This window comes from Oncorhynchus nerka, linkage group LG1 (assembly GCF_034236695.1).
Source record: "Oncorhynchus nerka isolate Pitt River linkage group LG1, Oner_Uvic_2.0, whole genome shotgun sequence".
NCBI classification, from domain to species: Eukaryota; Metazoa; Chordata; class Actinopteri; order Salmoniformes; family Salmonidae; genus Oncorhynchus; species Oncorhynchus nerka.
In genome coordinates, this window is record NC_088396.1 from 19,085,251 (window position 1) to 19,113,134 (window position 27,884).

The 27,884-nt window shown below is 41.7% G+C and overlaps 1 protein-coding gene across 3 annotated transcripts in view; it reads right to left on the bottom strand.

Moving 5' to 3' along the window:
• Positions 1-11,104, bottom strand: part of slc4a3 (solute carrier family 4 member 3) — an 88,548-nt gene extending 77,444 nt beyond the window's left edge. For all 3 annotated transcript variants that reach the window (XR_003860606.2, XM_029635526.2, XM_029635324.2), the window contains exon 1: positions 10,986-11,104. The gene's annotated coding sequence lies outside the window, so the exon portion shown is untranslated. The remainder of the gene's footprint in view (positions 1-10,985) is intronic.
• Positions 11,105-27,884: the final 16,780 nt, after the last annotated feature.

Below are 27,884 nucleotides of genomic sequence, written 5' to 3' on the forward strand. Positions count from 1 at the left end.
ACTGCAGAAATACAGCAGGTCAGGCCCTCTCAGAATAGTGGTCAGTACAAGCATCTGCTTCTGATTATCCCAATCCAGTTCCCCTCCATGCCATCACTCCTGATTAATTACAGTGGCATCCTGCCATCCCCAAAGGCATGCCCAACACCAACTGTCTCTCTATCCTCCCTTTCCTCTGAGACCTATGCCCCTGACCACCTGTCTATATGTCTACTCTCTTATATGCCCAACAAACAATCTCAGTGCCAGCATGCTTGTCAGTGCAACTTTAGGTAAGGCCATTGGCCATGTGAATTTTGCAGCCCTCTCAACCTGAAAGGATGGCACGACGATTAATGCCTCTACAGCCTTGGCCCTTTAGGAATGTGCCTAATGACAGTCCTCTCTTATCACTGGTTGATAAATAGAGATACCAGGCTTTGGTGTCCTTTTAACTGTTGCAATGTTCTTTGGTGTCCCTAACATGTACTGTTTACAAGGTAGCTACAAATAGTGTAACTACACAATTCATAAATTGTGTGATTTTGTTTATCACAATTTATTAGATTGTGTCTAATCACACATTATACATTGATGCACATGTAATTCAAAAACAAATGGAAAGAGCAATAGGAGTGGTTATAACTTATCTGTGGCGGAAACCCACTCTCATTGTGGTATTGACACGGCACAGAGTGGCATTACAAACGCAGCAGATTAAAATAACTGGCTGCAACTGTTTGACCTTATAAACAATACTTTACAGAAACAAAAGCTCTGTGACAGGAGCATGTTGTTTCTACTAATACACACAAGAACAATAGAGGTTGATTAAAGTAAACGTATCAATCCACAGCTACAAATGACTGTTGGAACTATACAACCATCACAACCAGATGTAAACAGAGAACCCTTGGAGAACCCATGGAGATTTTAACATTGTTATTGGCGGCAGACTAGCTAATAGGCTTGCAAAGGAATTGTATATTAATGATAAAAGGATTCATTTAAATGTTCTCTAGACCTTCTCTGCCCGTTACCTCTGTCAAACCTTCATGTCAGCAGGAGTAACTTGTTTTTGGAGTTAATCACCTGAAGGGGCAGTTTGAAGGACAATGTTCTGGGAAGTACTACATTAATTTCGTAAATCTGCAACAGCCGTCTGCCATACTTGACTCAAATATATTGACGCAAGCATGGTCCCTATAGGCCGACTTGCGTCACAAGTCTTAGCACGCTGCCAAGGAATAGTCTCGTGCAAGCCCCAAAACAGCTACGCTATATAGCTAGCATATTAATAGACAGACATTTATTTTAATGTTTGTTTACGTTATACAATAAACCAAAGTGCAAGTGGAAAACTGCTATCAATGTAACGACGCTTGCCAAGGGCACCTTGGGATCACCTAATAATCCTGACGTTGCCAAAATAGCCTCGGCTGACTGATTTCTGCTTGGGGAGAAGCAACAGGTGTTTCTCATCTGTGTAAACATACCATGAACAGTAGAGCCGTAATTACCCAGGCCAGGGCAGTGGGAGAGAGGGCAAGGGGGCTGAAAACAATCTTTCCCCCCACCAAAGATCCGCCTGCCTGGATGACATCCAGGATCCAGACCAAAAAAAATCTGGTCCAGGCGCCTTGTTATGTATTTTTATGCCCAGTGCCAGTCGCGTTCGAGCTGGCTAGGATTGGTCGCTCAGAGAATAACTCGATATAACGAACAGTGTCCCGAGTGAACAGTATGTTACTTGCTGTGGGGCACTGGAACTGAGGCTCCCCATTGGTTAGAAAAATGCCACATATACTGCATGTGCCACATAAAATTGATAATCACCACCTTCCGGAGACACCTGAAACCCCACCTCTTTAAAGAATACCTAGGATAGGATGAAGTAATCCCTCTCACCCCCCCCCCCCCTTAAAAGATTTAGATGCACTACTGTTCCACTGGATGTCATAAGGTGAATGCACCAATTTGTAAGTCGCTCTGGATAAGAGCGTCTGCTAAATGACTTAAATGTAAATGTAAATAAACAACTATATGGTGAAAATTCCACAACAGCCTATAAGAGGGCAAGGTGGAAAAATGTCCATTGTTTACTATTTGTAGGGTTGCAAAGCTACCGGTAGTAAGTTACCAAAGTTAGAAGAATCTTAGGTAAAATATGGCAATCTATGGTAAGTTTGGTAATTTATACTTTTAAAACTTTATTCATATATAGCATTCATTTTCTATATCTGTATCCATATTGTCCAGTAGTTTCTAGTGGAAACACCATATTGTTCAAGAGAAAATAGCCTAATTTATGAGGGAAAAAAGCAGCTTAACTCTCCAACTCTTCCAACCATTGACTTTTTCACAACTGCAACCAGTTTGGTGGCAAATATTTACAACAAAGACATATTTCTATATTAGAATAAATAAGTGCTTGTAAAACATTTTATATAGAAATAATATTTCATGCTGAAACCCTCATATTAAACACCAATGGTATTCATTTAGTTGATGGTTCATATTTAGGATAATGTTTTACAGCTTTGTTATTCAAATTTTTATTTTAAAATCTTATTTGATTACTTTGTATATTTTACTTGTGATAAGGCCAGAAAGAGGGCCAGAGATAGTTTCATATACCGCCGATAACATGAAGTACCCAAAAAGAACACTATATGTAATGTGATCCAATACACAAAAAAAACTTGAAAGTCACAAAAATTCTGGAAGTTGAAAGATAACAAGTTTACAGTAATATATCCTCCCTTTGCAACCCTACATACAGTGTCTTCAGAAAGTATTCAGACCCCTAGACTTTTCAATATTTTGTTATATTACAGCCTTATTCCAAAATGGATTACATTTATCCTCATTAATATACACACAATACCCCATAATGACAAAGCAAAAACAGGTTTTAAGACTCTTTTGCTAACTTTACATAAGTATGCAGACTCTTTACTCTGTACTTTGTTGAAGCACCTTTGGCAGCGATTACAGCCACGACTTCTTTGTCTTGGCTGCGTGCTTAGGGTTGTTGTCTTGTTGGAAGGTGAACCTTTTCCCCTGTCTGAGGTCCTGAGCGCTCTGGAGTAGGTTTTCATCAAGGACCTCTCTGTACTTTGCTCCATTAATCTTTCCCTCGATCTTGACTAGTTGCAGTCCCTGCTGCTGAAAAACATTCCTACGGCATGATGCTGTCCCCACCATGCTACACCGTAAGGATAGTGCCAGGTTTCCTTCAGATATGACACTTGGCATTCAGGCCAAAGAGTTTAATCTTTCATCAGACCCGAAAAACTTGTTTCTCATGGTCTGAGAGTCTTTAGGTGCCTTTTGGCAAACTCCAAGCGGGCTGTCATGTGCCTTTTACTGAGAAGTGGCTTCTGTCTGGCCACTCTACCATAAAGGCCTGATTGGTGGAGTGCTGCAGAGATGGTTGTCCTTCTGGAAGGTTCTCCCATCTCCACAGAGGAACTCTAGAGTTCTGTCAGAGTGACCATCCGGACCAAAGCCCCTCTCCACCTGATTGCTCAGTTTGGCCAGGCGGCCAGCTCTAAGAAGAGTCTTGGTGGTTCCAAACTTCTTCCATTTAAGAATGATGGAGGTCACGGTGTTCTTGGGGGACCTTCAATGCTGCAGAAATGTTTTGGTACCCTTACCCAGATCTGTGCCTCGACACAATCATGTCTCGGAGCTCAACGGACAATTCCTTCAACCTCATGGTTGCACTGTCAACTGTGGGACCTTATATAGACAGGTGTGTGCCTTTCCAAATCATGTCCAATCAATTTAATTCACCACAAGATGTAGAAACATCTCAAGGATGATCACTGGAAACAGGATGCACCTGAGCTCAATTTCAAGTCTCATAGCAAAGTGTCTGAATACTTATGTAAATAATATCTGTTATTCTGTTTTTTATGTTAATACATTTGCAAAAATTGTTTTCACTTTGTCATTTTGGGATATTGTGTGTAGATTGCTGATGTTTTTTTCTCTAAATTTGTACAAATTCAAGAAAAATGAAATGTTTAAATGTCTTGAGTCAATAAGTATTCAACCCCTTTGTTATGTCAAGCCTAAAAAGTTCAGTAGTAAAGATTTGCTTAACAAGTCACATAAGTTGCATGGACTCATTCTGTGTGCAATAATAGTGTTTAACATGATTTCTGAATGACTACCTCATCTCTTTACCCCACATATACTATTATTAGTAAGGTCCCTCAGTCCAGCAGTGAGGATGGATCAACAACATTGTAGTTACTCCACAATACTAACCTAATTGACAGAGTGAAAAGAAGGAAGCGTTTAAGGAACACAAATATTCCAAAATATGCATCCTGTTTGCAACAAGGCACTGAAGTAATACTGCAAAAAATTGGCAAAGCAATTCACATTTTGTCCTGCATAGAAAGTGTTATGTTTGGGACAAATCAAATACAAAACATTACTGAGTACCACTCTCCATATGTGACCCGTTTCAGGAAACTAGGCGTGTGCCGCATGTCACTACTTTTTGAAAGTAAACTTTTTGGGGGCAGAAATTATTTCTGGTAATGTGAACTTTCATGTGCCCTAATAACAAATGTGTATTCCATCTGAAAATACAAATAACATTGTTAAATTACATGCCTACTTCATTTAGCCATGGAGAAAGTCAGCAACCTTCCCGCTAGCCATGATTGGCTGAGATAATGAGTGGACCGGAGATGTTGAGAGATGTTTTAGGATCGGTCTGCCATGTAGAACGCTTCTGTCTATAACATGAGCTGGTCAGTATGTGTAGATAATCCTTTTTTGAAAGATATCACGTAGTAGAACTGCATAAGTGTTGCTCTCCACTTTCTGGAGGACCGAGTTTTGAAATCAGTGGAATTAGAGTATGATAGCTAAGGAGATGAAGAAAATTCTGCCGTTTGATTGCAAATATGCAGACAGCATTGAAAAGAGATTACATCTTCAAACTAAGGCCAACCATGGCATCCGTGACGGGTAAAATAGTCTAGATTCTAGTCTACATTTTATTCTAGAAAATAGTCTACATTTTCAGATATTATACGTTTTACATTTAGTCAGAAAGTCATTTTCATTTCAAGTTAAAGTGTACTGTTAGCTAGCTAACATTAGCTGGCTGGCTTGCTAGCTAACATTATGTGTATGATCTGTGTAGTAATATTATTCATATCTCAGAGCCATTTGCATTGCTAGTTATAGCTTAATGTTAGCTAGCTAACAATGAACATGGTTGGTTAGCTACCTGCAGATTCATGCAGTAGTAATGTTATGAGTTGGGAATATGGTTCATTGTTTAGCTAGCTAGCTACATGTCCAAACAAAAGACTCCACTATGCAAGTAACCATTTCAATAGAATGTTTATGATGTCACTGCGACAACTGTCGATAGACGTAGCTGGAAGCAGAATAACTGACGAATTTACAAAACCTCAACACCTGTTGAATATGGCCGGTGTCAGTAAAAGTTGGCTAAAAAGCATAGTTAAATTGTTGCCAGCAGCACAATTGCAGTCACCAACGTTCTGGATAACATAAAAACAGCCTAACCAGCTCTACTAGGGCGAGTAAAATGGTCAGAGTGAGTTGTTCTCTCATTTGTGTCTGAAAGTAGCTAGCCAACATTAGCCAGTTAGCTTGGGTGCTTGACTGCTGTTGTTAGGTCAGAACGCTCAGATCAACCCTACTCATCGGCCATAGCGTCCAGTGTGAGCTCTGAATGCTCCGAGAGCGAAACACTGAATTTACGAAATTGAGTTTACGAACGCCCAGAGCCCACTCTGGCTCTCCAGATTAAATTTACAAACACACCTGTAGTATAAAACAGCATTCAGTCTTGAAATCTGTGGTTGTTTAGTACACAGCCTCACATGTGAATCCTTAAACATGACTAGAATCCACTACACCACTGGATTCTTGCCGTAAGCTCAGGCCCTTTGCATTGGATCATCGCTGCTATCTGAGCAGCTAACCGATCGCTGCAGCTGTACATAGTCTATCGGTAAATAGCCCACCCATTTTTACCTACCTCATCCCCATACTGTTTTTATTTATTTACTTTTCTGCTCTTTTGCACACCAATATCTCTACCTGTACATGACCATCTGATCATTTATCACACCAGTGTTAATCTGCAAAATTTTAATTATTCGCCTACCTCCTCATGCCTTTTGCACACAATGTATATAGACTCCCTTTTTTCTACTGTGTTATTGACTTGTTAATTGTTTACTCCATGTGTAACTCTCTGTTGTCTGTTCACACTGCTATGCTTTATCTTGGCCAGGTCGCAGTTGCAAATGAGAACTTGTTCTCAACTAGCCTACCTGGTTAAATAAAGGTGAAATTAAACATTAAAAATTTAAACCGAGTGACTAAAGTTGCTAACGCTCATGTCCCGAAGCTAGCACCAGTTAGCCGCGAACCTAGCGGCTTCCCTGTTTCATCTATTGCTGTTCACTGGACCCTATGATCACTTGGCTACATAGCTGATACCTGCTGGACTGTTCATTAATCACGCTACTCCATTTTGTTAATTTTGTTTATCTGTCAGCCCCAGCCTCGAACTCAGGCCCTGTGTGTAGTTAACTGACCCTCTCTGCCCGTTCATCGCCATTTTACCTGTTGTTGCTGTCTTAGCTGATTAGCTGTTGTTGTCTTACTCGTTGTTGTCTTAGCTTGCTCTCCCAATCAACACCTGTGATTGCTTTATGCCTCGCTTTAATGGAGGTCGACCAATTATGATTTTTCAACCCCGATACCGATATCGATTATTGGAGTACCAAAAAACCGATACCGATTAATCGGACGATTTATAAAAATGTATTTGTAATAATGACAATTACAACAATACTGAATTAGCACTTATTTTAACTTAATATAATACATCAATAAAATCAATTTAGCCTCAAGTAGATAATGAAACATGTTCAATTTGGTTGAAATAATGCAAAAACAAAGTGTTGGAGAAGAACGTAAAAGTGCAATATGTGCTATGTAAGAAAGCTAATGTTTCAGTTCCTTGCTCAGAACATGAGAACATATGAAAGCTGGTGGTTCCTTTAAACATGAGTCTTCAATATTCCCGGGTAAGAAGTTTTAGGTTGTAGTTATTATAGGACTATTTCCCTCTATATCATTTGTATTTCATTAACCTTTGACTATTGGATGATCTTATAGGCACTTTAGTATTGCCAGTGTAACAGTATAGCCTCCGTCCCTCTCCTCGCTCCTCCCTGGGCTCGAACCAGCAACACAACGACAACAGCCACCACATCGAAGCAGCGTTACCCATGCAGAGCAAGGGAAACAACCACCCCAAGGCTCAGAGCGAGTGAAGTTTGAAACGCTATTAGCGCGCGCTAACTAGCCAGCCATTTCACTTCGGTCACACCATGCTTGACGCACAACGAAGAGCTGCTGGCAAAACGCACGAAAGTGCTGTTTGAATGAATGTTAACACGCCTGCTTCTGCCTACCACCGCTCAGTCAGATACTTAGGTATGCTTGTATGCTCAGTCAAATTATATGCAACACAGGACACGCTAGATAATATCTAGCAATATCATCAACCATGTGTAGTTAACTAGTGATTATGATTGATTGTTTTTTACAAGATAAGTTTAATGCTAGCTAGCAACTTACCTTGGCTTACTGCATTTGTGTAACAGGCAGGCTCCTTGTGGAGTGCAACGAGAGAGAGGCAGGTCGTTATTGCGTTGGACTAGTTAACTGTAAGGCTGACAAGGTGAAAATCTGTCTTCCTGCCCCTGAACGAGGCAGTTAACTGACTTGCCTAGTTAAATAAAGATTAAATAAAGGAGTAAAAAAATATATATATATATTTTTTTTTTAATCGGCAAATCGGCGCCCAAAAATACCGATTTCCGATTGTTATGAAAACTTGAAATCGGACCTAATTAAGCGGCCATTCTGATTAATCGGTCGACCTCTACTCTCTAATGTGAATATGCCTTATATACTGTTGTTTAAGATAGTTATCATTGTTATGGTTCACTGTGGCGACCTCACCCAGCACAACTAATGCGTCCAGAGATGCAATCTCTCTTATCATCACTCAATGCCTAGGTCTACCTCCACTGTACCCGCACCCTACCATACTCTTGTCTGTACATTATGCCCTGAATCTATCCTACCATGCCCAGAAATCTGCTCCTTTTATTCTCTGTCCCCAACGCACTAGACAACCAGTTTTGATAGCCTTTAGCTGTACCCTCATCCTACTCCTCCTCTGTTCCTCGGTGAAGTGGAGGTTAACCCAGGCCCTGCGTGTCCCAAGGCACTCTCATTTGTTTACTTCTGTAACCGTAAAAGCCTTGGTTTCATGCATGTTGACATCAGAAGCCGCCTCCCTAAGTTTGTTTTACTCACTTCTTCAGCACACTCAGCCAACCCTGATGTCCTTGCCGTGTCTGAATCCTGGCTTAGGAAGGCCACCAAAAATTCAGAGATTTCCATCCCCAACTACAATATTTTCCGTAAAGATAGAACTGCCAAAGTGGGAGGAGTTGCAATCTACTGCAGAAATAGCCTATAAAGTTCTGTCATACTTTCCAGGTCTATGCCCAAACAGTTTGAGCTTCTAATTTTAAAAATAAGTCTCTCACTGTTGCCGCCTGTCATAGACCCCCCTCAGCTCCCAGCTGTGCCGTGGACACCATATGTGAATTGATGGCCCCCATCTATCTTCAGAGTTCGTTCCGTTAGGTGACCTAAACTGGGATATGCTTAACACCCCGGCAGTCCTACAATCTAAACTAGATGCCCTCAATCTCATGCAATTATCAAGGAACCTACCAGGTTCAACCATAAATCTGTAAACATGGGCACTCTCATAGATATTATCCTGACCAACTTGCCCTCCAAATACACCTCTGCTCTTTTCAATCAGGATCTCAGCGATCACTTCCTCATTGCCTGCATCCGCGATAGGTCCGCAGTCAAACGACCACCCCTCATCATGGTCAAACGCTCCCTAAAACACTTCTGCGAGCAGGCCTTTCTAATCGACCTGGCCCGGGTATCCTGGAAGGATATTGACCTCATCCCGTCAGTAGGAGATGCCTGGTAGTTCTTTAAAAGTAATTTCATCACCATCTTAAATAAGCATGCCCCTTTCAAAAAAATGTAAAACTATAGATACAGATACAGATATAGCCATTGGTTCACTTAGACCTGACTGCCCTCAACCAGCACAAAAATATCCTGTGGCGGACTGCACTAGCATCGAAGAGTCCCCGCGATATGCAACTTTTCAGGGAAGTCAGGAACTAATACACGCAGTCAGTTAGGAAAGCTAAGGCTAGCTTTTTCAAACAGAAATTTGCATCCTGTAGCTCTTACTCCAAAAAGTTTTGGGACACTGTAAAGTCCATGGAGAATAAGAGCACCTCCTCCCAGCTGCCCACTGCACTGAGGCTAGGAAACACTGTCACCACCGATAAATCCACGATAATCGAGAATTTCGATAAGCATTTCTCTATGCGTTCCTTCTGGCTACCCCAACCCCGGCCAACAGCTCCGTACCCCCCACAGCTTCTTCCCCAAGCCTCCCCAGTTTCTCCTTCACCCAAATCCAGATAGCAGATGTTCTGAAAGATCTGCAAAACCTCTGATGCCAATGACTGGAACGAATTGCAAAAATCGCTGAAGTTGAACTTGCTCTCAACTGGCCTACCTAGTTAAATAAAGGTGAAATAAAAATAAAAATTTAAATAAAGCGATGGGTGCTTAAAACTTAAGAGGGTGTGGGTATAGACAACAAAGAGCTCTCCAGTAGGTGTACAAAAACATTAAAAGGGCCATTTTCTCAAAAGCGAGGTTACTTTTCCATTGTTCCTCAACTGTAGTGTATGATATACCATTTTCTAGCTCTGAGTCTCTAGTTTTATCCAATGTAAAAAACACAATTTCTAATTTTGCTATATAAGACCGAATTGAGACGGTCAGTCAAATATTTTACAAGTATAGTGGTGGCTGCTTCATGTTATGGGTATGCTTGTAATCATTAAGGACTGGGGAGTTTTTCAGGATTAAAAATAAACAGAATGGAGCTAAGCACAGGCAAATTCCTAGAGGAAAATCTGGTTCAGTCTGCTGGGAGATGAATTCTACTTTCAGCAGGACATTAACCTAAAACACAAGGTCAAATCTACACTTGAGGTGCTTATCAAGAAAACAGTGAATGTTCCTGAGTGGCTGATTTTTGACTTAAATGTACTTGAAAATCTATGGCAATACCTGAAAATGATCAACAACCAATTTGAAAGAGCTTGAATATCTTTAAGGAAATTTGGGCAAATGTTGCACAATCCAGGTGTGGAAAGCTCTTTGATACTTACCCAGAAAGGTGCACCTACAAAGTATTTACTCAGGAGTATTAATACGCAGGCTATGTAAATGAGATACTTCTGTATTTCATTTTCAATAAATTTGCTATAATTTCTAAAAACATATTTTCACTTTGTCATTATGGGGTATTGTTTGTAGATCATTGAGAAAAAAATATATTTAATACATTTTGAATTCAGGGGGTATGAATACTTTCTGAAGGCCACAATGCCGACAAGCCTATCAAAGGGCCCGCCTACTGTATTAAGACTATGGTGTAGCTAGCTACTAGTTCCAGCCTCCACCTCTAGATGCCCTTGAGATTCCCCAGTGTCTGTGAAAGTGGGCCACTGCACTCAGAGCCCGAACAAGTATATAGTTACGCTAAAACTGTAATTGAAAGGCATGCGTCTGCATGCTCCGTCTGTTGCAGTAAGCAGTTAAAAAATCCAATCATGATGAATAGCCTGGCCATAGATATTAGCCCACCCATGGAGAATCCCCCTTTACGTTTTAGTGCTGAAGCTATCTGAATGTGACACGGCTCTAAGAATGCCAGTCTTGAGCACGACTAGTTTTACTGCCTCCTTGTGCCCTTAATAGAGATGTCTCGAGGTCTGCACAATAAATACTAAGGGTCCTACCTTCCCTCCTCTCTATGCCAGGGTGTCTTCCTAGCTAGCAGCCAGTGGAGTGTGTCGCCACCCTGGCCACAGCTAACCTCCACATAGAAAGGAACCTCTCTCCAGTCAACCACCTTAACCTCTCGACAGACCCGTATCAAATGACAAGCCCGTCACATTACAGTATCTGGCTGACTAACAGCAGGGTCTAGGCTCTAGGGGCTGTGTTTATGACTGAGTGTCCGTGGGGGGGGAGTTATGTAGAGGGATGCATGATGAAGTGTGTGTGTGTCTTTCAGTGGTGTACTAAAGTACTTAAGTATTTATTTTTAGGTACTGTATCTGTACTTTACTTTACTATTCATATTTTTGACTGCTTTTACTTTTACTTCACTACTATACATTCCTAAAGAAAATAATGTACTTTTTACTCCATACATTTTCCCTGACACCCAAAAGTACTCGTTACACTTTCATTGCTTAGCAGGACAGGAAAATGGTCCACTTCACTCACTTATCAAGATACCAACCCCCTGTCATCAATACTGCCTCTGATCTGGAGGACTCACTAAACACAAATCCTTTATTTGTAAATTATGTCTGCGTGTTGTAGTGTGCCCCAGGCTATCTGTAAATTTAAAAAATACAAGAAAATTGTGCCGTCTGATTCGCTTATTATTAACTGTTTATACTTTACTTTTGATACTGTACTTGAGTATATTTTTTCAATTATATTTACTTTTGATACTTAAGTTTATTTAAAACCAAATACTTTTAGACTTTTACTCAAGTAATATTTTTCTGAGTGATTTTCACTTTTACTTCATTTTCTTTTAAGGTATCTTTACTTTTACTCAGGTATGACAATTGGGTACTTTTTCCACCACTAGTGTGTCTCAACATGTTTATATGCCTGGCATCTGAGGAATGCCTCCATCCATAGAGAAAGCAATGTACTCTTTGGCAAACAAAACCACAAACCACTGTAAAATGTATTGCACACCCTCTCCCCTCATCGAATTAACTCAAAATAATGTTTACGACCAGAAATAACAATAACTGTAGCAACCTTGTGTTTATAAAGATGGATATCGAGTTTACCATGCAGGGCTACAGGCCTGAAGTTTGAGGGTTTGAGACCTGGCTGTGTGGTACCAGGACAACAACCTCTCCCTCAATGTGAGCAAGACAAAGGAGATGATGGTGGACTACAGGAAAAAGAGGGTCAAACATGCCCCCATTCACATAGACGGGGCTGTAGTGGAGCGGGTCGAGAGTTTCAACTTCCTTGGTGTTCAAATCACCAACAAACTATCATGTTCCAAACACGTGTCGTGAAGAGGGCATGACAACGCCTTTTCCCCCTCAGGAGACTTGATTTGGCATGGGTCCCCAGATCCTCAAAAAGATCTACAGCTGCACCACCGTGAGCTTCCTGACCGGTTGCATCACCGTCTGGTATGGCAACTGCTCGGCATCCAACCGTAAGGCGTTACAGAGGGTAGTGCGTACAGCCCAATATACAAGGCGGTGTTAGAGGAAGGCACAAAAAATGGCAAAGACTCCAGTCACCCAAGTCGTAGACTGTTCTCTCTGCTACCGCACAGAAAGCAGTACCGAAGTGCCATGTCTAGGTCCAAAAGGCTCCTTAACAGCTTCTACCCCCAAGCCATAAGACTGCTGAACAATTAATCAAATGGCCACTTGGACTATTTGCATTGACACCCCATCCCCCTTTGTTTTTACATTGCTGCTACTCACTGTTTATTTTCTCTGCATAGTCACTTTACCCCTACCTACATGTACAAATTACCTCGACTAACCTTTTTATTTTTTTCATTTAGGAAATCTTTTCTTAACTCTATTTTCTTAAAACTGCATTGTTGGCTAAGGGCTTGTAAGTAAGCGTGTCAAACTAAGGTGTTGTACACCTACACCTGTTGTATTTGGCATATGTGACAAATACATTTTTATTTGATATTGAATGAATGATTTTATGTGTGGTATGACTGCTAGTTAGCCTATTGCAGACCTGGAAAAATGATCCACCTACCACTATTGTTAATAGGGGAGCTTTTGAGCTGCGTGTCTCTGTATCATGTCTTCACTGTTCTTTCATGCACAATGATGCAACTGGCCTCTCCAATGCCTATTTTTTTTATTTTACCTTTATTTAACTAGGCAAGTCAGTTAAGAACAAATTCTTATTTTCAATGACAGCCTATGAACAGTTGGGTTAACTGCCTTGTTCAGGGGCAGAACAACAGATTTTATCTTGTCAGCTTGGGGAATTGAACTTGCAACCTTTCGGTTACTAGTCTAACATTCTAACCACTAGGCTACGCTGCCGCCTATCAGATTTTGCTATTTGAAAACCCCCTTGATATAAAGGATGCGCATGCAAGCAGATGAGGAAATGTGGATAGGATGGAAGAAATTATACAGTTAAACCTAAAAAAGAGCAAATGTGAACCAGGGAAAAAATGCACTACCCTCCCCTGTGCCTGTGTAAAATCCACACAACCCTCCGCAAAGCAAACCCTCCCCCATGCCACCAACATGAAGCATTGGAATTGAGAGACAGCCTGAGCTCATTTCTGCCATGTAGAGCCCTGCTCATTTCAGCATGTTAGAACAGGCACCCCTCCCTCAGTCTATAATCTGTGTCAAATCCTTGGCCCTAGGACAATCAATAGATCTAGTAACAAGCTTAAATAGGCACAAATTGATTCCATGTTAGACTTCGATTGATTGCAGGCAATGCATACGGCAGATTTATCCGATTAATAGGCCGAGGGTGTTAGGGAGGAAACATTTCAAGGTAGTGTGGATGGTATTTGTGTGCTACGCAAGCGTGTTAGGCAGTCGGTAAGAATGAAACATGCATGAATGTGCACCACATTTGCCATGGGGGTATCATAGTCTGGAGAATATTATTCATTATGATCTGAAATACCAAACTGATCCTAGATCAGTATTACCACTCTGAAACGTTTTATGAATACAGGTTCTGGTTGAAAAGTATTAAAGTGACCATTACTTTGTGACAATGGCCACTGTAAGTAAGTGTCAAGGTTTATACAGAGTTTGCCTAACAAAAACGGCAGACCCACTTATAGCTGAGAATGCTATCCTGTCACTTGTGAGCACTTCAGCGGTAGGGTAGTCGAGAATACTCAGTTGAGGCAATATCTGCCCACTCTAGGCAAGCTGTAAGCCGTCCTATTTGTTGATGTATGGATCTATATTTAGAGACTACTGGGCTGCTGCAGACACCCTAGGATGATTCACATTAGGGCTGCACGATATGGTAAAAAATGTATTTGCGGTTTTTTTTTTTAGCAAATATTTTGGTTGCAATTTTACTTGTGATTATAGGTCAAAACACCTGGGTAAACTGTTAGAATCATAGAAATGTAATTATCGGTCACGCCTAGTCCTGCTGCCCATTATTACACACACCTTGATTATCTTTTCTTTATTTAGCCCTCAGTCATCAGGCAGTATTGGTTTGTTTTCATGTTCAGTACGGTATTCTTGTTTTGTTATTATTAAACTCACTTCCTGCACCTGCTTCCTGACTCACTGTGTATACGTCACAGAATACTGCCGCATTAATTATGAAAGCAGCAGAAGAAAAAGTCCTCAGACAGTTGGTGAACTCCGCCAACACCACAATCAGCTGGTGCAACTAGGTGCAGCTATGGAAGAGGTCCTCCGCGTACCTCCACTGCCTCGACGCCTTCCGAGAGGTTTCACCTTCAACTAGCTGAGGGCCTTCTACCACGAGTCGTCTCAGCGAGTCATTCCCCCAGGCTACCCAGACCCCGTCATACTACTCCAGTGATCCCTCTATTTCGCCCATCAGACAGGAGCCCCCAATACAGCGAGGTCCAAGTTTGCCACAGTCATATCCCTGCTGATCGGGCGGGAGTTGGAGTGGGCTACAGCCGTCTGGGAGGAGAAGAGGAGGAAGATCTGGGTTCCTACAAGAGGTTCATGGCTCTTATCAGGGTGGTTTTATACCATCCACCGGAGGGCAGAGGGGGAGGTGAGCGACTATTCCAACTCCAGCAGGATGGCCAAATCGCTGCTCAGTACACCCTCACCTTCCAGACCGTAGCAGCCTCCAGCGGATGGAATGAACCAGCGCTCTGCACCCTATTCAGTAGAGGACTGTGCAAGGAGGTTGGCACACTGGGACAACAACCTTTACTTGGACTCGCTCATCGCAATGGCCATACGTCTTGGCAACCTTCTTCGGGAGCGCCGGCGCCTACCTCTCTCCTCGCCCTCCTCCTTTGGCTGTCCTGAGGCAGAGCCTGACCCCATGGAGTTAGAGGCCACACACCTCTCCGCGGTAGAGCGGCATCACCAGACACAGCTGGGGCTCTGTCCCTATTGCGTCCTGGAGGGGCACCAGCTTCAGCTGTGTCCCAGGATCAACAAGGGCAGAGGAGAGGCCCCGTGATCTTTCGTCTCCCAGGGTAGGCGTGAGTATTCCATAATCATAATTTCCCGCCAAAACCTTTCTGGTTTCCATTTCGCTGGCTGTCCCTCAAGTGTTGTCTCTACAGCTCTAGTGGACTCCAGTGCCATGGGGAATTTCATCGACCAGCCACTGTCTCCACCCTCAACCTAACCTCATACCCACTGTTCTTTTCCCATCCAAGCCCTGGATAATCAACCATTGGGATCCGGCACAATCACGCACATCACAGCACTACTCACCTTCACTGTGGTACCCATGCACCAGGAAATCTTTCCTTCCTCATCATCCCAGTACCCATAAACAAAGTCATCCTCAGAAAGTCACCACCTGGGCACCAGGATGCCGGAAGAGTGACTTTCCCATACCCTGTGGTTCCACGTCAGTTGATTGCCCTCAAGCCCATCATTCTGTCCTCCCGTATTGTTGGCCGCATATTTTGGGACATCCGTCAGGCTCTGGAGAGAGTACCCGCTCCTGCTACCTGTCGTCCTGAACGCATCTACGTTCCCACTGGAGTAAGAGTTTGGCTGTTGACCTGGGCACACACATCCCTCGCCGCTGGACACCCAGGTATCACCCGCACCATTCTATCCATCTCAGATAAGCACTGGTGGCCCTCCATGGCACAGGAAATCCCCAGCTATGTCAAGTCCTGTTCAATATGTGCCCAAACCAAATCCTGCCGACATGCTCCAGCAGGAAAACTCCTTCCCCTTCCTGTGCCTCAGTGGCTTTGTCCATTGATTTTGTCACTGATCTCCCTCCGTCTGATGGTTTCACCACTATTTTGGTTGTTGTGGACAGATTCTCTAAATTCCACCGTTTTATCCCTCTCTCTGGTCTCCCTAACGCTCTCCATGTCTCTGAGGCACTGTTCCAGCAGATTTGGCCTTCCGTAGGACATTATCTCCGACCGTGGCCCCCAATTTACACCGCTGGTATGGAGAGCTTTCATGGAGAAGCTGGAGGCCATGGCCAGCCTCACCGTACTGGCATCAGTCCAACGGTGGAGAGGACCAACCAGGAGCTGGGAGGTTCCTTAGGAGTCACTGCTAGGACCAGTAGGGGGAGTAAGCCTGGTTCCTTCCCTGGGTGGATTATGCCCAGATCTCACTTTGTCATTCCTCCAACGGGCTGACTCCCTTCCAATGCGTCCTGGGATATCAGCTGGCCCTGGCCCCGTGGACGCCAAGCCAGACCAAAGCCCCTGCGGTGGATGAGTGGTTCCAGCGCTCAGAGGAAGTTTGGAACACTGCCCACGTGAGGCCCCAGCATGCTGTCCACCACATTTACATTTACATTTAAGTCATTTAGCAGACGCTCTTATCCAGAGCGACTTACACCAAAGGAAGCAGGAAGACCGTCATCCTGGTGATCATGTATGGCTCTCCACCAGGATCCTCCTGCTCCGCCTGCTCGCCCTTGGGGCTGTTCTTTTGGCCGGTATTGTCGGGGGTACTATCACACCAACTCCAGCGCTCAGGTTTTCTGACAACCATCATAACGCACACCTGCTCCCCATCATTACACACACCTGGTATACAGTGGGCACTTCGAATGCAGTTTTGTTTGGCATGACAATGAATTCAAAAGTTATGGAGGAGATGGTTGTGACAGAGTAGGAACCAAAGTGTTGGTCAGTTAAATGTTTGTTCATATTTAAATATCAACAAAAATGTAAATGCAAAGATTTCACATTATCTGTGGTTGTGAGGCTGGTTGGACGTACTGCACAATTCTCTAAAACGACGTTCGAGGCGGCTTATGGTACAGAAATTAGCATTCAGTTCTCTGGCAACAGCTCTGGTGGACGTTCCTGCAGTCAGCATGCCACTTGCACGCTCACTCAAAACTTCAGGTCATGAAACATGGGAACACTTTACACAACACTTTACATGTTGCATTTATATATATTTTTCAGTATATACAAGTACATTTTCAGACTACATTTTTTGAATATTCTTTGCCTTATCCTTTTGGATTAAGAACATGCGTTTAAACAAACAATGCTTATATACTCCACCACTGGTACCGGCCTTTATCAGGGCAAATGTCTGCTAGCAAGATTTGCCCAATCTCATTGGATTTAGCCAGCTAGCTAACTAGCGATTAGCATTAGGGGCTAACACAATTATTTAAGGCACATTTGTAGTTTTCTATGACCAACTAACTAGTGTTTTGCAGAGAGCAAGTTACACAAATGAATAGTATAATCAGTAGCGATTTTAGAGTGTAAATCTTGGTGGGGCCAAAAATTAATAATGTGGGGTGCATGCCAGCAAAGCCACTACACAACATAACAATAAACAATACATTAATTGCATTATAATGGTGACAAACGGTGCCCAAAACTAACAGCTTACTAAACAACATACACTTAGTATTACTTTCTAAGGTGCAGTATACATATCTCGCTGGCATATTAAATCATTTATGCAGCAGCATACATACAAGACATTTTTGGACTCACCTTGTTGTGCTGTGCTCACTTGAACAGGGAAGTGGCGCAGCAGTCCTTCGTGGGCAAATTTAGTCATCAAAGTCATCAAATTTAGTAATTTAACCTCTTAAGTCGACCCTCTACTTTTTTGAACATTCTGTTAAAAATCGCGCAACATTTCAGCGCCCTGCTACTCATGCCAGGAATATAGTATATGCATTTGCTTAGTCTGTGTGGATAGAAAACACTCAGACGTTTATAAAACTGGTTAAATCACTGCTGTGGCTTTACCAGAACGGCATTTACATCGAAAAGCACAGGAAAAACTGATCACTGAAAATGGGAAAATATATCAATGCGCTACTTGAACCCATTGATAAAGGTGAACCACAATTAATTGACTGAGGTTGCAGTACCTACAGCTTCCACACGGTGTCTAGAGTCTTGTCATTTCCCTTCAAGTTTTTTCTTGGTCAAACACATGCAGGGCACCGTATCTACTTAGGTCTAGGACCGGATATTTTCGTTGAGTTTCTAACCGGACATTTTTCCAGACGGACAGCTAATGATCTTTACATCGCCTCCTGATGAATTTTATCGCTTATTAACGTTTACTAATACCTAAAGTTGCATTACAAACGTATTTCGAAGTGTTTTGTGAAAGTTTATCGTCGACTTTTTGAATTTTAAAAAATGACGTTACGTTTTGAAACGATGTTTTTTTCGTTTATCACACAGTCTACATATAACGATATCTAGGCTTTATATGGACCGATTTAATCGAAATAAAGACCCAAATAGTGTTTATGGGACATCTAGGAGTGCCAACAAAGAAGATGGTGAAAGGTAATGAATGTTTTCTATTTTATTGTGCGGTTTGTGTAACGCCGAAATGCTAATTATTTTGTTTACGTCCCCTGTGGGTCTTTTGGGGTGTTACATGCTATCAGATAATAGCTTCTCATGCTTTCGCCGAAAAGCATTTTAAAAATCTGACTTGTTGCCTGGATTCACAACGAGTGTAGCTTTAATTCGATACCCTGCATGTGTATTTTAATGAACTTTTGAGTTTTAACTAATACTATTAGCATTTAGCGTAGCGCATTTGCATTTCCAGAGCTCTAGTTGGGACGCAAGCGTCCCGAGTAGAAGCAACAGGTTAATCAAAGGGAGCTCGACAAAACAAAAAAATTGTTGAATCATGATGACGTTAGTGATCTTCAGGTCGTAGCTCTAGAAAGAGGCCCGAGTTCCGGATTTACAATTCCGAGTTGGATGAAAGTTCAAAATGTATTTTCCCAGTCATAGCTCATTTTTCCCGAGTTCCCAGTTGTCTTGAACTCACTAAAGTCTGATTTTGCAGTTCAGAGTTAATAGTTGTTTTAGGCACAAATCACGCTTCATTGACATTCACCAATGTTGAATGCTTATCATTTTAAACTAGGAAAAGAGACCCTTAATCTTAGACTTTGGACCAGACCTCGACTCCACGCTTGCAGTTAGCCACTGATTCCTTCCAAACCACTCATTGATAAATTTGCGATTTCCAACTTGTTGTGTAATGTTTATGTCCATTGGCCGATAAGCACCGATACGTTTTATCTATAATTTCTCTACATTATTTATCTTCATACGACAAGGATTAAAAAGGATTTGCCAGTAGATTGTCGACTTAATTCATGATGATGACTGCTAGCTAAGATTCTGAAAGTCAGTCCAATCAAAGCTACTGTAGATATAAAGTGATTTGATGTAATTTTATCTGTTGCCAATGACCTTGAGCCTTCTTGGATAGGCACTTCTAATGTAACTCTATGGCAGCACCCAAGGTGCTTGAATGTTCGAGCTCTACCCTTAGACTTGGTGGTGACGTAGTGTCCCCATGAATGACAGAACACTGAGCCAATCATGGCGCAACGCACCATATTTTTTTAACACTTGCATTTTAGAGCTGCCCTACTCAAGAAAACAAAATAGAGACCATGTATATGTGGCTTTATTAACTCAATGATATAAATGTTTTAAATTGTTTGCAAACTGATATGTGACATGTATTCATGTAAAAATAATATGCAAAACAGGCAAGCCCCCAGTCAAATTAGTTGACTGTTTTGTCAATGCATGCATAACTAATCTCGAGCATGAGGAACTGCTTGCCTTAGTGACCGTGGGTGGGGCTTGGTGTGTGTGGGATTGGGAAGAGGCAAAAAGAGGAGAGATGAGAGAAAACTCCATCAAATCGAGCAATAAATCAAGTTTGTTTTTTTAGTTTAAAAAGTGAAAAAGTGCCATTCCAAAATAGCACAGCTATTGCTATTTCGATAAAAACTTGATTAATCTTGCAGCCCTAGGACTCACCCAGCTAGAACATTTGGTTCATTTGAAGTTGTGTGAAAACTACGCTTTTGGTTTCCCATTGGTCCTGGGAACGAAGCCATACATTTCCTACTATTTGAGAACATTCCCAATGTCAAACCAGTTGGAAATCGTTTCTAGAAATTAAATGTAACCATGTTTGAACTTTTAGGAAACATTCTGTTAAGGTAACAAAATACCAAGAAAATATATTTTTGGGGTCAAGTTGCATGAATGGTCCAAAGCCAAGCAACTTTCCAGCATCATTCCCAGAAAGTTATAGGAAGGTTGTATGGAAAATAATCATAGGACAACCCCACTCTCACCAAGCTCTATGAAACATATGGTTAATTTACCTGAGAAGTCTAATAACCCATTTGAAATCACTGACTGCACTTCAGAGATTATGAATGTGACCCCGGCTGGGCAAAATGCCATATGGCCAGGAATTAAAACCAATTGCTCAAATTGCTCGGGAGGCAGAATGCTAATATTCTTGATTTAAGTTCCAATCGCACCTGCCTCTCTGCAGTGAAATAATGAAATAATAGTGAAATAATGATTCAGGTATGCTCATTATGTTCGCCTGCTCTTCCCAGATTCGCCTTCTTAGCAGTGCATTCATTCACCACTCTGTTCAATGGCAAATGCACAGACCGAGACATGAAATCTACCAACCCTGGCATGTGACAAGTAGAGAGAGACACCGCTGACAGTGGCCTTGCGCGATGCAGGACGTAAGGCATTTTTTAAAAACAACCCTCAACTCCTGCCATCCCTTGACATCCACCAACCCCCAAAAAAACAGTCACTGAGAATGAGCGTACAAAAAAAAGTTGCTTAAATTTCAGTCAGATGGCTACCTACTGTAACTCAAGGGCTCTGGCTATGGTTAGCTAGATAGCTAAATATAACTAGCTGGCTATATGGATGAAGTTAGAAGCTGACGTTAAACGGAGACTGACCTCAGAAAGAGAAGTTGACTGAAATTAAGCTAGCTATAACTTAACAAAATATAGGCTACTATAAGTTCACATAACAAAATAACTTTGCCTTACACAGAGTAGTTTGACAGACAGTGGTGAGGCAGGATACAATGCAAACAGAAAGAGTAAGCACGCAGAGAGAATGGTTAAAAGTACAGTAGTTCCCAAACTTGTTATCCAGCCCCATGTGGGGTCCCCTCAAACCCATTTATAACTTGTTTCTCTTCAAATGGATATATAATACAACATTTTAGAATTAACCAAGGGCCATTCTCCATTTTGTACTTTAGCAGTTTACAGTACAGAAAACTGAATTAAAGTGCAGCTCACATGAGTTACTAAGAACACAAATGTTATTTAAAAGATAACACATTTCAATATAAACATATCCACATCCTATTTTTCTGGACGTTTCTAGTGTCCAGTCCAAACTATTTTGTGACAGATGAGCTGATGTGCATTTTGTGTCATTTTAAAAGACATGCTTCAGAACTTTGCCAACTACAAAGCATTTCTTAAACCTCCCACTTTGGGCTGGATGTGTCCATGTGTAGGTCATAAATGCTTAATCTATAAGCAGAATGACTGTCTTGGCTAAATTAGCCATGAAATCCCTAGTTTGAAAGTGACTGTTTTTCTGGAAGCACCATTTTCCCTACATTTCCCCCATGTGGGCCATTCCCCTAACATTGAGTTCAACCAATGAGCTTCAGCCTCTTACCATATGAGTGACAGCTAGAAAGAGGCACATCAAGCACACACAACAGAGCAAGTGAGAGAGAGCAATGACAAGGTGCACATATCTTCACATATGTGACGTAGTACGCCATTTTCAGGGACCACTTTTGTCTTGAGTGTTACTTTCAGAACTACTGGCTAAAAAGTATACAAAAGTACCGGAGAATCTCTTTAACTACAGAAATATACATTAGGCCTTTCCTATAGACCTGCGTAAAAAGGAAACCAAACAATACAGTTCTAAAAATGTAATATGTTTTGGTTTATTTCGCTGGTTATTCGGCTTATCTCGATCCGTCTCTGGAATTGATACACACTTTTTTACCACTACATCACTGACAGTATAAGCAATATAAGACCTTATTTCGTAAATATAATTCTATAATTGTGATACTGTTAAAACTGCCTGAATGTTTAATGATAAGCATACTGAATTGAAATTGAGACCTCATAATACAGGCGCCATGTGGTTTTCAACAACAGGACACTACCCATCTCCCATTCTGCAAAATCAATAGGCTTCTAGGACTAAGTCATGCACTTGGTATGTCAATTTAGCCTCTGCTATCCTAGTCTCAAAGACTAGATGTAACATAGTAAACGTCGATCTGCCACACTCATATGTTACGTTTGGTCTGGTTACATGAAACAGAAGGTTACTTAAGACAAAAACTAAAGGCGAGTGGATGGGTAGGCGTCCAACGCAAAAAAAACATTTTTGAATCTCATCATGGACCACTTTAGCATTTTAGCTAATTAGCAACTACTTACTAGTTTTTACCCAGTTATCACGTTATGTTCTGAGAGTCATATGTTTCTTAGAGCTTGGTGAGAGCGTGGTTGTCCAATGGTTATTTTGCATACAGGCCGCTTTATTTTCTCAACAAAAATAACGTGTTTCAGCCTAATTCTAAAATGATTGAAATAAAATTGCTCCTCATCAATCTACACACAACACCCCATAATGACAAACCAAAAACAGGTTTTTATATATTTTTTGCAATATATACATATAAAAAAAACTGACATATCACATTTACATAAGCATACAGACTCTTTACTCAGTACTTTGTTGAAGCACCTGTGGCAGCGATAACAGCCTTGTGTTTTCTTGGGAATGATGCTACAAATTTGGAACACTTATATTTGGGGAGTTTTCCCATTCTTCTCTGCAGATCCTCTCAAGCACTGTCAGGTTGGATTGGGAGCTTCGCTGCACAGCTATTTTCAGGTCTCTCCAGAGATGTTCGACCAGGTTCAAGTCCAGGCTCTGGCTGGTCCACTCAAGGACATTTAGAGACTTGTCCCGAAGCCACTCCTGTGTTGTCTTGGCTGTGTGCTTAGGGTCATTGTCCTGTTGGAAGGTGAACCTTCGTCCCAGTCTGAAGTCCTGAGCGCTCTGGAGCAGGTTTTCATCAAGGATCTCTCTGTACTTTGCTTTGTTCATCTTTCCCTCGAACCTGACTAGTCTCCAAGTTCCTGCTACTGAAAAACATCCCCACAGCATGATGTTGCAACCACCATGCTACACCGTAGGGATGGTACCAGGTTTCCTCCAGAAGTGGAGAAACTATTGAGCATTCAGGCTCAATAGTTCAATCTTGGTTTCTTCAGACCAGATACACTTTTTATCATGGTCTGAGAGTCCTTTAGGTGCCTTTTGGCAAACTACATGATATCATGTGCCTTTTATTGAGGAGTGGCTTCTGTCTGGCCACTCTACCATAAAGGCCTGATTGGTGGAGTGCTGCAGAGATGGTTGTTCTTCTGGAAGGTTCTCACATCTCCACAGAGGAACTCTGGAGCTCTGTCAGAATGACCATCGGGTTCTCGGTCACCTCCCTGACCAAGGCTCTTCTCCCCTGATTGCTCAGTTTGGCTGGGCGGCCAGCTCTAGAAAGAGTCTTGGATGTTCCAAACTTTTTCCATTTAAGAATGATGGTGGCCACTGTGTTTTGGGGGACCTTCAATGCTGCAGAAATGTTTTGGTATCCTTCCCCAGATCTCTGCCTCGACAAAATGCTGTCTCGGTGCTATATGGACAATTCCTTCGACCTCATGGCTTGGTTTTTGCTCTGACATGCACTGTCAACTGTGGGACCTTATATAGACAGGTGTGTGCCTTTCCAAATCATGTCCAATCAATTGAATTTACCATAAGTGGACTCCAATCAAGTTGTAGAAACATCTCAAGGATGATCAATGGAAACTGGATGCACCTGAGCTCAATTTCGAGTCTCATAGCAAAGGGTCTGAATACTTATGTAAATAAGGTATTTCAGTTTTTTTATACATTTGCTAACATTTCTAAAAACTTGTTTTCCCTTTGTCATTATGGGGTATTGTGCATAGATTGATGAGGGGGAAAAAAACAATTTAATCAATTTTAGAATAACGCTGTAATGTAACAATGTGGGGGGAAAAATTCTGAATGCACTGTACAACCTTCCCACAAGTTCTAGGAATGGTGCAGGATACCCAGCTAGCACATAACATTCTGAGAATGTGTTTCTTAGGTGTGAATTTCAGTACTTCAGCATAATGTTTTCTACAGGTTTCCTCATGGTCCTATCATGTAGTCATGTTTTTAGAACATTAACAAAACTTTCACTTCTGTTCTCAGAAAGTTTTTTAAAAGTGTTTAGCTTTACCGGTCAGAAAACGTATGGCTTCCTTCCCAGTACCAATGGGAAACCAACAACGTACACTACCATTCAAAAGTTTGGGGTCACTTAGAAATGTCCTTGTTTTTGAAAGAAAAGTATTGTTTTGTCCATTAAAATAACATCAAATTGATCAGAAATACAGTGTCGACATTGTTAATGTTGTAAATGACTATTGTAGCTGGAAACGGCTGATTTGTAATGGAATATCTACATAGGCGTACAGAGGCCCATTATCAGCAACCATCACTCCTGTGTTCCAATGGCACGTTGTGTTAGAAAAACCTTTTGCAATTATGTTAGCACAGCTGAAAACTGTTGTTCTGATTAAAGAATAAATAAAACTGGCCTTCTTTAGACTAGTTGAGTATCTGGAGCATAAGCATTTGTGGGTTCGATTACAGGCTCAAAATGGCCAGAAACAAAGAACTTTCTTCTGAAACGTGTCAGTCTATACTTGTTCTGAGAAATTAAGGCTATTCCATGTGAGAAACTGAAGATCTCGTACAACACTGTGTACTACTCCCTTTTCAGAACAGCGCAAACTGGCCCTAATCAAAATAAAAAAAGGAGTGGGAGGCCCCGGGGCACAACTGAGCAAGAGGACAAGTACATTAGAGTGTCTAGTTTGAGAAACAGATGGCCACACAAGTCCTCAACTGGCAGCTTCATTAAATAGTACCTTACAAAACACCAGTCTCAACTTCAACAGTGAAGAGGCGACTCTGGGATACTGGCATTTTAGGCAGAGTTGCAAAGAAAATGCCATATCTCAGACTGACCAATACAAATAAAAGATTAAGATGGGCAAAAGAACACAGACATTGGACAGAGGAAGATTGGAAAAAAGTGTTATGGACAGACAAATCTAAGTTTGAGGTTTTCGGATAACATAGAAGAACATTCGTGAGACGCAGAAAAAATGAAAAGATGCTGGAGGAGTGCTTGATGCCATCTGTCAAGCATGGTGGAGGCAATGTGATGGTCTGTGGGTGCTTGGTGGTGGTACAGTGGGAGATTTGTACAGGGTAAAAGGGATCTTGAAGAAGGAAGGCTATCACTGCATTTTGCAACTCCATGCCATACCCTGTGGACGGCGCTTAATTGGAACCAATTTCCTCCTACAACAGGACAATGATCCATAACACCACTCCAAACTATACAATAACTATTTAGGGAAGAAGCAATCAGTTGGTATTCTGTCTAATGGAGTGGCCAGCACAGTCACCGGATCTCAACCCTATTGAGCTATTGTGGAGGCAGCTTGACCGTATGGTACGTAAGAAGTGCCCATCAAGCTAATCCAACTTGTGGGAGGTGCTTCAGGAAGCATGGGGTGAAATCTCTTCAGATTACCTCAACAAATTGACAACTAGAATGCCAAAGGTCTGCAAGGCTGTAATTGCTGCAAATGGAGGATTCTTTGATGAAAGCAAGTTTGAAGGACACAATTATTATTTCAATAAAAAAATAATTATTTATAACCTTGTCAACGTCTTGCCTATATTTTCAATTAATTTAATGTATATTTTCATGGAAAACAAGGACATTTCTAAGTGACCCCAAACTTTTGAATGGTAGAGTACATTCCCACAACTTCCAAGGAACCAAATGTGCTAGCTGTTTAGCTACTTTACAACGTAGCATGTTAGTTAACCCTTCCTCTAACCATAACCTTAAACCTTTTAAGCTAACCTTAACCCCTAGCCACCTAGCTAACGTTAGCCACCTAGTCACTATCTATTGTTAGCCACAACAAATTGGAATTTGTAACATCATGTCATACCTATTTCAAATTCGTAACGTATTGTACAAAGAGCATTTCGTTACCATTTTTTTACAATTACGAATTGTAATTCGTAATATGCGAAATGGATGATGGACATCCATGCATTTTTTTAGAATACGAAACGTAATAGATTACACTAAATGGAGTGAGATAGATTAACATTCACTGTGTTACGTCTACCCCTGAGTCCAGGTAGACAATCCTAACATCAATTTCATGGATTGCAATGAGACAAAATAGAAGAGTGAAGGGTGCATTGAATGAATAGTTAGGGCATTGGGGGAATAATGAATGCATTTTGTATTGACTGAAATATCACCGTACACGTTTACACCATCACTGCAAGTAAAACACTACTACCCTAACCTACTTTCAAGTCATTTGTGAATTCGCCCAATAATAAAGCTGATAGGATCCGCTTTCATCCAACAATTCAGTCCTTTGTTCTATGCGAACGAAAATCATATTGGCTACATATTGACTCAGTGGCCTAAGTAGGCTAAGCATAATTGAAAACTATTGACACAAATAAAGCCATCAAATTCAGCGCTACGCCGCCTCCGCAGCAACCCATAATATCAGCTACATCGATACCGTGAGCATCTTGCGATACACAGCGCTACCACGCGTCCTATATGGATAACCTGCATGGACCCTTTGATGTGCATTTGCAAGGTTGCATTTGAACGCTGCATGTTATCAAGTCCTTTGTCTCTGCTTTATATTAAACGCAAATAGGCTACTTTGTTGACTGGATAATGTGGTTAATGGCAGCTTGTAAAAGGAGACTCCAGAGGCTAAAACGGCTAGAGCTCTTTATTGTGCTTTCCGAATAACATTGCATCATTGTATGATATTATTGGTCAGAACCTTTTTCCTATCTGGATTGAACTCTTACCTGTGCGTTTGGAGAGCTGCCTAGGTGGAATTGGTAGCAAAGGCTTGCAGTCAAATTGCGCAGCAGTCGCGATGATGCTTCATAGTGGAAACGCGCTGCGATACAGCCAGCTGCGTGATGCTTCAACCACGTGATGCAGTGAAGCAACCTCACTCAAGCATCCAGATGTTGCCTGGCTACACAGACTCTGGCTACACAGACTCTGCTCTAGCTAAACGCTACGCCACGCCCACGGCTTTTAGTTCTTTCTTTGCAATGAGTCTCTGAGTCTGATCTTCACTAGTTACCACAGCCACAAATGTAAATTATTATTAACCTTTAACCCTAATTTAAGCGACAACCAATGCGTCTGGATCTGAGTACTTCCCTGACCTTTCACCTAATGCAAAAATATTCGGGGTCCTTTGACTGGTCCAAAAACGGATGTGTTGAGCCAGAACACACATGGGCAAAGCCCAGTTTGAAAATTCGTCATTGGCTTTGATACTCAGATTGGTTAGAGACGATCCAATCGCTGACGACCTAGTTTTGTACAATGCCCATCACCACATATGACTTC